Genomic DNA, 10,862 nt, shown 5'->3' with positions numbered 1-10,862 from the left:
CCTCTTGCTTTGCTGAGAGGTTTTTCTTTTCTTCTTTTCCTTTTTCACCCAATAAATTCCATTCCTCTCCCTTCAAAGTGTCTGCCTGCCTAACTTTTCCTGGTCATGTGACAAGAACCCGGTTTTAGCTGAACTAAGGAGCAAAGTTCTGTATCAGTATTGCCAGGCTGGTCTTAACTCCTGGGCTCAAGCGATCCACCCACCTCAGCCTCTCAAAGTGCTGGGACTGCAGATGTGAGCCACAGTGCCCAGCCAGCTGTAACTCTTTAAAAGAAATAAAGCTCTCCTTTCCAAATTTAGGATTTTTCTTTTCTTTTTTTTTTTTTTAAGAGACAGAGTCTCACTCTGTCGCCCTGGTTGGAATGAATAGCTCCCTGCAGCCTCAAACTACTGGGATCCACCTCAGCCTCCTGAGTAGCTAGGACTACAGGCATGTGCCAGCACACCTAGCTAATTTTTATTTATTTATTTATTTATTTTTGGTAAAGAAAGGGTCTCACTATATTGCCCACACTGGTCTCGAACTCTTAGCCTCAAGCATTCCTCCCATCTCCACCTACCAAAGCGCAGGGATTACAGGCAAGAGCCACCGTCTGCCCAGCCTAAAGGTGTGATTTTTAAGTTAACATATCATTGTGAAATTAATTTGTGTTTTCTGTTTTTTCCTCACATAACCCTGCCTCCCTCCCACTCTTCGCACCACCCTGCACTTCCAAGCCGGGAGAAAGGACTTTGTGCTCCTTCACCTCAGAAACCTGAACTCAGAATTTCCTTGCAGACACTTTTCAGGCTTTTGTTTGCTGGAGACTGGAGTTCCCTGAGAGGATTAAGGGTGTGGTTGGGAGTGTCTAAAGGAGCCCAGTGCCTTGAGGGCAGCCAAGAAGACAGAGTCCCTGGACTGGATAGCAGCTGAGGTAGGTGGATCCCTCTGGGGTGGAGACCTTTCCCAGCTCCGCAGCCCCAGGCGTGTCAAGGGCTGTCAAGGCCTCAGAGGAGACCAGCTGCCTCTGCACCTCAGGAAGCTGTATCCTGACACCTGGACTCCAGAGTGCACAAATAAAAGGAGCACTTGCCTTTGGGAGACCTCAGGATGTTGACAATGAGAACATCATGGATGGGCGGGGTGGCTTGCTCCTGTAATCCCAGCACTTTGGGAGGCCAAGGCAGGTGGATCACCTGAGGTCAAGAGTTCGAGACCAGCCTGGCCAATATGGTGAAACACCGTCTCTACTAAAAATACAGAAATTAGTCAGGCACAGTGGCAGGCGCCTGTAATCCCAGCTACTCAGGAGGCTCAGGCAGGAGAATCGCTTGAACCTGGGAGGCAGAGGTTGCAGTGAGCCAAGATCACACCACTGTGTTCCAGCTTGGGCAACAAGAGAGAAACTCCGTCTCAAAAAAAAGAACATCATGGACTCCAAAGGGCCTGAAGTGCAGAGTCCTGAAGCCATCTCAGACCGCAAGGCCGCCTTAAGGGTAGAAGGAAGCACACTAAGATGATAGGAACAGAGCCTGGGTCCGTCATGCCAGGGAGCCTCCACACCTTCCCTGGACATTTCATCTCAGACCTCGTGGACAAAGCAGAGAAATAAATATCTACTTTGTTTAAGCCACTTTATTTTCAATTGTTTTGTTTCAAGCAGGCTTTCCACGAAGGTCCCAGTCTGACAGCATTAATTGGTGGGCTAGAATTTGTGGACGGTTTCTGTGTATGTATTCTGCAAAACAATCCATAAGAAAGAGTTGAACAAGTCTTGGGACTAGCTAGAGAAGTCGGCAATAAAAGAGAGGAAGTGGCCGGGTGCAGTGGCTCACACCTGTAATCCCAGCACTTTGGGATGCTGAGGCAGGCAGATCATGAGATCAAGAGATTAAGACCATCCTGGCCAACATGGTGAAACCCCATCTCTACTGAAAATACAAAAATTAGCCAGGTGTGATGCTGCGCGCCTGTAGTCCCAGCTACTCGGGAGGCTGAGGCAGGAGAATCACTTGAACCCGGGAGGCAGAGGTTGCAGTGTGCCAAGATCGTGCCACTGCTCTCCACCCTGGCAACAGAGCGAGAATTCCATCTCAAAAAAAAGAGAGAGAGAGGAAGTAGCCTTTCCACTGCCCCTGCTACGCCTAGAAGGTTCCCCAGCATAAGAAGGGACCATTTGCATCTCAAACAGCACAATAGGCAGCCTGCTGGGTGGCCGGGGAAACTGTCCAAGACAGGACTGTGCCAGAGGCCTTTTCTTGTCCTTTGAATATTTCAGCTTCTGTTCAGGAAAGTTTAGGCTTTCCCAGGACAAAATAATTTTTAACATTTTATTTGTCTTATTAAATATTAAATAAATACATTTGTAAAAGATACAGAAATGAATAACACTGATACAAAGAATGACAAAGTGACCTTTTAAATTTGAGACCAATTCCATCTAAAACAATCCAAGCCACCTGTAGCTGCTGGTTTGATTGCAATAACCAATACTGGACCACGGTTACTTAACCTACCAACCCCAGAAGAAATCTTTCATAACCGTGATGATCATGAAGGAAATACAAACATGGCTAACCTGTGTCATGAAAAATGGGAGCTAATCAAGGTATCTGAAATGAATGAGAAGACTGAGGATGTTCTGAAGGAAATGCAGGAAGGAGAATTAGCATAAGTGCATCCACGTTGAACTTAGACATAAATCTTTCCTTGGTTGGCAAGAGTCCAGAATATGACATCACAGTGTGTGAAGGAGGCTGAGGGGAAACAGACTGTCCCATGCATTACTGGCAGCAGTGCAGATGGCACAATTCTGTGGAACAGACCTGCAATATCTACCAGAATGATACACGCAAAAACCTTTTGTCTCAGAGATCCTCCTTCTGGGAATTTATCTTATAGATTCACCTACACAAAGGTAAACTTGCTTATGTATAAGGTTATTCACTGTGGCATTATTTGTAATAACAACGGATCAGAAACAGCCCAATAACCCAGCAATAGGAGACTGGTGGAACACACAGCTCTGGTAGATCCACCAATGGAATGCTATAAAGCTGTCAAAATGAAAAAGGCAGGACGAATAGCTGTATGTGGTGATAAGGAAGGATACCCAGTATATTTAGTTACAATTTTAAAAGGAAGGAGCAAGATGTATATAACATGCTTTTTTTGTGTAGTAAAAGAGGAAATAAAAGTATTTTATTTATGTTTGCATAAAGAAACGCTGGGAGAATAAATAAGGCACTATTATGGTAAAAATGATTACTGACAGGGGCAATGTGAGGCGGAACAAGAGAGGGTAGGGATGGGGTAGGAGTGATATGTCTCATGTACTTGTTGACATCATTTTTATTTGAACTACATAAATGAAATATCATTTTAAAAACTAGGCCCGGGTGTGGTGGATCACACTTGTAATCCCATCACTTTAGGAGGTCAAGGTGGGAGAATGGCTGGAGCTCAGGAGTTCAAGACCAGCCTGGCAACATAGCAAGACTTTGTCTCCACTAAAAAAAAAAATTTTAAATTAGCCAGGCATGGTGCCACACACCCATAGTCCCAGCTACTCATGAGGCTGAGGTGGGAGGATTGCTTGAGCCCAACAGTTGAAGGCTTCATTGAGCCATAATCATGCCACTGCACTTCAGCGTGGGTGACACAGCAAAACCCTGTCTCAAAAAACATATATAGAATTTTAAAAATCCATATCTGGACAATTTATTAAAATCAAAGAAATTCAGAGGGCAGCTATTTAGTAAGCAAGAAATAAGGACATGGATCAAAAATAATTGTGCTTTGTTTTTCTGACCAAGTCCCTCCTCTGGTCCCATGCCCTACTTTTCATAAAATCAAAATTTCCAGACTTGGAGACATTTCAGGGAATCCTTGCCAAGAAAAATGCTGATAAATTGATGGACACAGGAGCCTACAATGCAAAAAAAGAGAAAGCTATAAAATGTTCCAGGCGGTTGGAGAAGCATATTATCTTTGTCATTTGGGGCTATAAAATATGCATGAAATGTCACATTCCTTACTTTTACTCAATCAAATGTAATCTGCTCTGTGTCCCACCCTGGAAGACTAGGAGGAAATTCAACCCTAGTCATTAATGGGGCTGTCTCCTCCCTCCAACACATTACAAAATACCAGGGGCTTATGCAGTACCAGAAAAACTGGGAGCAAGGCCAGGTCCTTAGTACTCAGGATAGCCTTCTTAGTTCGCCCTGGCTGCTATGACAGAATACCAGAGACTAGGTGACTTAAATGACAAATTTTTTTTTGTTTTTTTGTTTGTTTATTTGTTTGTTTGTTTTGAGACAGGGTCTCACTGTATCACTCAGGCTGGGGGGCAGTGTTGCAATGTCATCTCACTGCATCCTCGACCTTCCAGGCTCAGGTGATCCTCCTACCTCAGCCTCCCAAGTAGCTGTGACTATAGGTGCACACCACCACATCTGGCTAATTTTTTTTTTTTTTTTTAAGACATAGCCTCACTCTGTCACCCAGGTTGGAGTGCAGTGGCACACTCTCGGCTCACTGCAACCTCTGCCTCCCAGGTTCAAGCAATTGTCCTGCCTCAACCTCCTGAATAGCTGGGAGTATAAGTGCCCGCCACCATGCCCGGCTAATTCTTTGTATTTTTAGTAGAGATGGGGTTTCACCATGTTGGCCAGGCTAGTTGTGAACTCCTGACCTCAGATGATCTGCGCTTCTTGGCCTCCCAAAGTGCTGGGATTATAGGCATAAGCCGTAAGTTTTTGTATTTTTGTAGAGATGGGGTTTTCACCATGTTGTACAGACTGGTGTCAAACTCCTGGGCTCAAGTAATCTGGCCACCTTGGTCTCCCAAACCTGTACTAGGATTACAGGTGTGAGCCACCACACCCAGCTGAAGAAATATGTATTTCTCACAGTTCTGGAGACTAGGAAGTCCAAGATCCAGGTACCAGTAGATTTGATGTCTGCTGAGGGCTCTCTTCCTGGTTCTCAGACTTTGGCCTTCTCACTACCGATGGGCAAGAGAGAGAGCGCTGGTCTCTAACTCGTCTTATAAGGGCACTAATCACACATGGGGGCTCCACCCTGATGACCTCAGCTAAACCTAATTACCTCCAAAAGGCCCCACCTCCAAATATCATCACACTGGGGGTTGGGTTTTCAACATATTAATTATGGGGGGACAGAGACATTTAGCCCGTAGAAGCACTATTGTTCCTGTAGTTCCCTCTGCTTTCAGAGGCTACAGTCAAGTCCTGGTCAGGATGTCCTCTGGGTCAGGCCCAGCACTTCCCCTCACATCAGCAAGGTCCATATCACCCATAGTAGAATCTCCCTGGGGACCCTGGCCTCTGTGCCCCTAGCTGGGAGAAACCATGGCTTCTCTGGGCATTCTCCAGCAATCCTTCAGCCTGGGAATGCTCTGGGCAGAAGTGGGGGGTCTGAGTCTCCACCACTCGTGGGGAGAAAGCACCAAATTTTCAGACCCTAAAGAATCTCAACCTCTGCTCAAGACACACCCACAGCCCACTTCTGTCTCTCTTAGCCAAGGTGTTTGCACATAATCCAAATGCCATCACCACCCACCATCTCCATACTCAAGAAAGAGCCTCAGAATTAGGAACAAAAAGCCCAGTAACTTTCTTGGTGAGGGGAATATACATAGAGCAACAAGAACAAAACGAAAAATAATTCCACAGTAAATTACCCTTACACAAGCCTGGCGTGGGAGCTTCGCTGAACTGTAATGGAATGAAGAGCTGGGTAATGCTGTAGCCATAGCCTGGCAAAGTGAGTTGAAGGAGATAGAGCCTTACAGAGCCAAGAAGTTACTCACCCTGGGCATGAAGGCTCTGGTCCAGGTGCAGATACAGCTATTTCAGTTACCTATCACTGAGCAACCACCATCCCAAACCTAGTGGCTTAAAACAACAGTCACTTCCTTACATAAAAAATTGTGTCTGTCAATTCAGCAATTCTACTCTGCTTGATGTTAACTGGAGTCACTCAATGGCATCTTCGGCAGCTGGCTGGTCTGGAGTGTTCAAGACAGCTTCCTTCACATTTTTGTCACCTTTGTGGGGACAGCTGGGCTCTGCTAGTAGTTGGCCAGAGTGCCCTACATGGCCATTCTTTTGTGGGGATGTGCGGCACAGGGTCTCACTCTGTTGCCTAGGCTGGTGTGCAGTGGCATAATCATAGCTCACTACAACCTTAAAGGGCTTGAGCGATCCTCCTGCCTCAGCCTCTTGAGTAGCTGCGACTACAGGCATGAGCCACCATTCCCAGCTAATCTTTTCTTTTTTGTAGATATGGACTCTCACTATGTTGACCAAGCTGGTTTGAACTTCTGACCTCAAGTTATCCCCCTGCCTCAGCCTCCCAAAATGCTAGGATTTACAGAGGCACACCACTGTGCCCAGTCTGAATTTGAACTTTTTTTTTTCCCCCTGAGACAGAGTCTTGGTCTGTTACCCAGAGCTGGAGTGCAGTGGTGCGACCTTGGCTCACTGCAACCTCCACCTCCAGGGTTCAAGCAAATCTCAGCCTCTTGAGCTGAGATTACAGGTGGGCACCACCACATCCAGCTAATTTTTGTATTTTTAGTGGAGACGGCATTTCACCATGTTGGCCAGGCTGGTCTCAAACTCCTGACCCTATGATCCGCCCGCCTCAGCCTCCCAAAGTGCTAGGATTACAGGCTTAAGCCACCATGCCCAGCCTGATTTTCAACTTTTTACAAGGTGATTCAGGCTCCCAGATAATGCTCCAGGAAACAAGAGGTGGAAGGTGCTATTGAATCCTGGGCTGGAAGCTGGCTTAACATCACTTCCAACAATTTGTGTCAATCAAACAGCCACACAGCCACCCAGATTTAAGGGGTCCCCACCTCCCAATAGGAGAAGTAGCAAAGGATATGTGGCCAACTTTTTAATCTGCAATGAATAGAAGTAGTCCCGTTCCTCCAGCTGATTGCCAGGTGAGTTGCAGCTGGCTTCAACAATGGCACATATGAAACTTAGTGGCTCTGGTAAAGACATCAACAAGATCTGAAACTTGATCAAATGTGTGCCTGGCTGATGTGAGCAGCCCACAGGCCTTACTGCCAGATTTACCAATGCCGCTACCCATGCTCAAGAGTTCAGCTAGCATCTCGTGAAGGAGGCAGCAAATAAGGCTCTCAATAACGCAAACCCATCTGTATTAGGGTACTCCAGGGAAACAGACCCAATAGGAGAAATAAGGGCCACATGCAGTGGCTCATGCCTGTAATCCTAGCACTTTGGGAGGCCGAGGTGAGAGGATCGCTTGGGCCCAGGAGTTAGAGACCAGCCTGGGCAATATAGTGAGACCTCATCCGTACAAAAAGTATAAAAATTACCTGGGCATGGTGGTGCGCACCTGTAGTCCTAGCTACTCAAGAGGATGAGGCTAGAGGATTGCTTGAGCGTGGGAGATCAAGGCTGCAATGAGCTAGGATTGTGCTACTGCACTGCAGCCTAGGCAACAGAGTGCGATCTTGTCTCAAAAACAAAAAAAAGAGAGAGAGAGAGAAATCAGTAGATGATAGGATGCGGAGATAGATAAGTAGGTAGGTAGATAGATAGATAGATAGATAGATAGATAGATAGATAGATAGATAGATAGATAGAATGAGGAATTGGCTTACATGATTATGGAGGCTGTAAAGTCCCACAGTCTGCCATCTGCAAACTGAGACCCAGGAAAGCCAGTGATATAATTCCAGTCTGTATCCACAATCTTGTGGACTAGAGGAACCAGGGGAGCTAATGGTACAAATCTCAGTCCAAAGAGAGAAGAAGACTGATATTCCAGTTCTAGCACACAAGCAGGAAGAAACAGTAGTGAATTTCTCTTTCCTCTTTTTGTTCTGTTCAGGCCTTCAGCAGATTAGATGATGCCCACCACAGTGGTGAGGACAATCTACTGAGTCCACAATGCTAATCTCACCCAGAAACACCCTCAGAGACACACCAAGAAATGTTATTTAATCTGGGCACCTATAGTGCAACACACTCAAATTGACACATAAGATTAACCATCTAATTATACCCTAAAAATCACATCATCTAATCCATTTACATTTTTGCAGCATATAAAAAATCCATGAGATCAATTCAGGAAGCCATAAAAAGGTGATCAAAAAGAAGATGGAGTCAAGGAAGATGTCAAGCAGGAAAGAGCAGAAAGTCCTTCATGATTTAAATTCTGCACCACCACTAACGCCCCACTCATTGCCCCTTGATGAAACGACAGCAGAGATCCAATGTTGAGAGCACAGAGCACAATGAGCAGTGAGATAATAAAAGACCATTCCCACCTCCCTTACTGCATTCTGCAGCCTCATTTTTCACACTTGTTTTTTATTTTTATTTATTTATTTATTTTTTTAAAGACAGAGTCTCACTTTGTAGCTCAGGCTGGAATGCAGTGGTACGACCTTGACTCACCGCAACCTTCACCTCCCAGCCTCCAGGAAGCTAGGATTACAGGCATGCACCACCACACCTGGCTAATTTTTGTATTTTTAGTAGAGATGGGGTTTCATCATGTTTGTCAGGCTGGTCTCGAACTCCTGACCTCAGGTGATCCATCTGCCTTGGCCTCCCAAAGTGCTGGGATCACAGGTGTGAGCCACTGCGCCCAACCACTTCCGTCTTTTAAAAAAAAAGCTTTTATATAAATAAAACATACATACAGAAAAGTGCATTACTTTTAAATGTCCAGCTCAAAGAACTTTCACCAACAGCGTATGTATGCAACCAGTGCCTAGATTAAGGAACAGCATTCCCAGGATGCCAGGGGCCCCCTCCTGTGCCTTCTAGTTACTACCCTCCCCAAAGGACAACCTCTCTCCTGACTACTACCATTTTGCCTGGACTTGAGTTTTATATAAATAGAATCATACAATGTGCTCTTTTGCAGCTGGCTTCTTTCACTCGACTTTATGTCTACACATTTGCCTGTGTTATCACATGCAGTTATAGGAACATTCATTTTCAGTGCTGAGAAGTATTCCACTGCATGCCGATGCCATAGTTTTCCTCCGCTTTCTCCTGCTGAAGGCTGTTTGGGTCATTCCCACTTTAGGCAGTGTGGGCTCCAGTGCTTCTCTGTTGGGAGCAGCTCTGCTCCTCCTGTCCCTCAATGAGTGCCACTCACTGAGGACACTATGGAGAGTGTGACTGGGCACCACACAGTGCCCCCTACTCAGGGGCTCCAGGTCCCCTTTGGCTCAAAGACGAAGCAAGACAGAGCTTTCTGTCTGACTCCACAAACCTTTCTGCCATTTCTGCCACCTCCCCAGGACTCAGCCCAGGGACCTCTTTCTCTAATACCCACAAATATGCGCATCGTTATTACGACCCATCTGCCCCACCAGCCCAAGGGAACCCCTTTCTGTTAGAAGGTGAGGGATGGTTGCTCTTAGTCTCCATTTCTGCTAAATACCTGGCCTATGTCATAAATCCTTTCAGTTCCCACGAGGTCTCATGTTTGAAATTTAGGAGGCAGAAGATGCTGCCTGACTCTGCTTTCTGCTGACCGCCAACCCTCCTACCCCAACTGCTAGAAGGGCTGTGGAGTGGGAGGGGAGGAGGGAGAGATACAGATGAAATAAATCAGAAGGTTTTTTTTTTCTAGAGATGAGGTCTCACTCTGTCGCCCAGGTTGGAGTACAGTGGCAAAATCATAGCTCACTGCAGCCTGGAACTCCTGGGCTCAAGTGATCCTCCTGCCTCAGCCTCCCAAGTACCTACGATTACATGTGTGAGCCACCGCACCTGGCCAGAGAATATTTCCAAATGTTTTCCCTTCACAGTTACAATGGAAAGGATTTGGACCAACCCACTTCTGCCATCTCTCTTGGGCAGTGGACACTGATGGTTACGGATGCCCTTAACTTGTTCCCAGTGGGGACTTCTCATACTCTTAACAAACACACAGACAGGCATCCAGCTCCGCAGTGTCTCAGTCTGTGTCATTGGTTTGTCTGGGGCTCCAAATGTCCCGCTTCTTCTGGGCATCCATTATCTTTTTGCAATAGAGTGCAAAGCCCCCTCAGCTCAGTGGTCTTCCCTCAGAGCCCGGAAGCCCCTTCATTAGGGTGGCTGGATACTTTCTTGAGATATTAACATGTGGTTTTTGTTCTTCCTGTTTTGTCACTGTTCCTACCCCATTCCAGGAAGCGTTTGCACATCTTGGCCCCAGAGCATTTTGCGTAGCCTCACCAAGAGAAGAAGTTGGAAAGAAAAAAAAAAAAGGCGAGAAGAAGTTGGCAGAGGAGACCTCCCCAGCACCTGGGTTCTTTGCCAGGGGAGAGAGGTGAGCACACTGGAGTGAAGGAGGCAAAAGCTTCCCAAGGGAGTAGCAGGGGAGATTCCCAGATGCTGCGGAAAGGATGTGTTTTGGGGGTCCTTGGAGTAGTGAGAAGCAGCCCTGCTCCTACACAGAACCCCACACACACAGCAGTGGGGATGGGGGGAGGTCAAGGATTCCAAAGGAAACTAGCTAAGAACCTTGGCCTTGCTAACCACAAAGAAACATATCAGCTGTGTCTGAAGGTCAGAGGCCCAGACTCTGAATGTTCTAGGCTGGGCCAGACCCCTGGGATAGTCACTGGACCCCATAGGAGAAGAGATAGGGGAGTCCCTAATAAAACTTCAATTACATTTCCTGCCTGCTTGGTCAGTGGATACTAAATGCAGGTGACTTAGAAAAAGGAAGAATTGTGAGATGCTGTGGAGTCAACTCAATGCCATCATTAGCATCTTCCTCTTCAGAGTCCTGTATCCCAGCGACGGAGCTCAAGGTTCAGTCTAAAGTTTCCCTACCCCCGGCAAGGAGGTCTTTATAATGGAGG

General features: G+C 46.4%; 1 long non-coding RNA gene across 1 annotated transcript; it reads left to right on the top strand.

Annotated features, from left to right (window-relative positions):
* Nucleotides 1-754: 754 nt before the first annotated feature.
* LOC103883596 lies at nucleotides 755-10,242 on the top strand. The gene is made up of 2 exons (XR_002521495.2): nucleotides 755-914; nucleotides 10,185-10,242. It is a non-coding gene; the product is annotated as an uncharacterized LOC103883596 (long non-coding RNA).
* The last annotated feature ends 620 nt before the right edge of the window (nucleotides 10,243-10,862 follow it).

This window comes from Papio anubis, chromosome 6, assembly GCF_008728515.1.
Source record: "Papio anubis isolate 15944 chromosome 6, Panubis1.0, whole genome shotgun sequence".
Classification (NCBI taxonomy): domain Eukaryota; kingdom Metazoa; phylum Chordata; class Mammalia; order Primates; family Cercopithecidae; genus Papio; species Papio anubis.
Note: the sequence above shows the minus strand (reverse complement) of the source record. Positions and strands in the feature narration are given on the sequence as shown.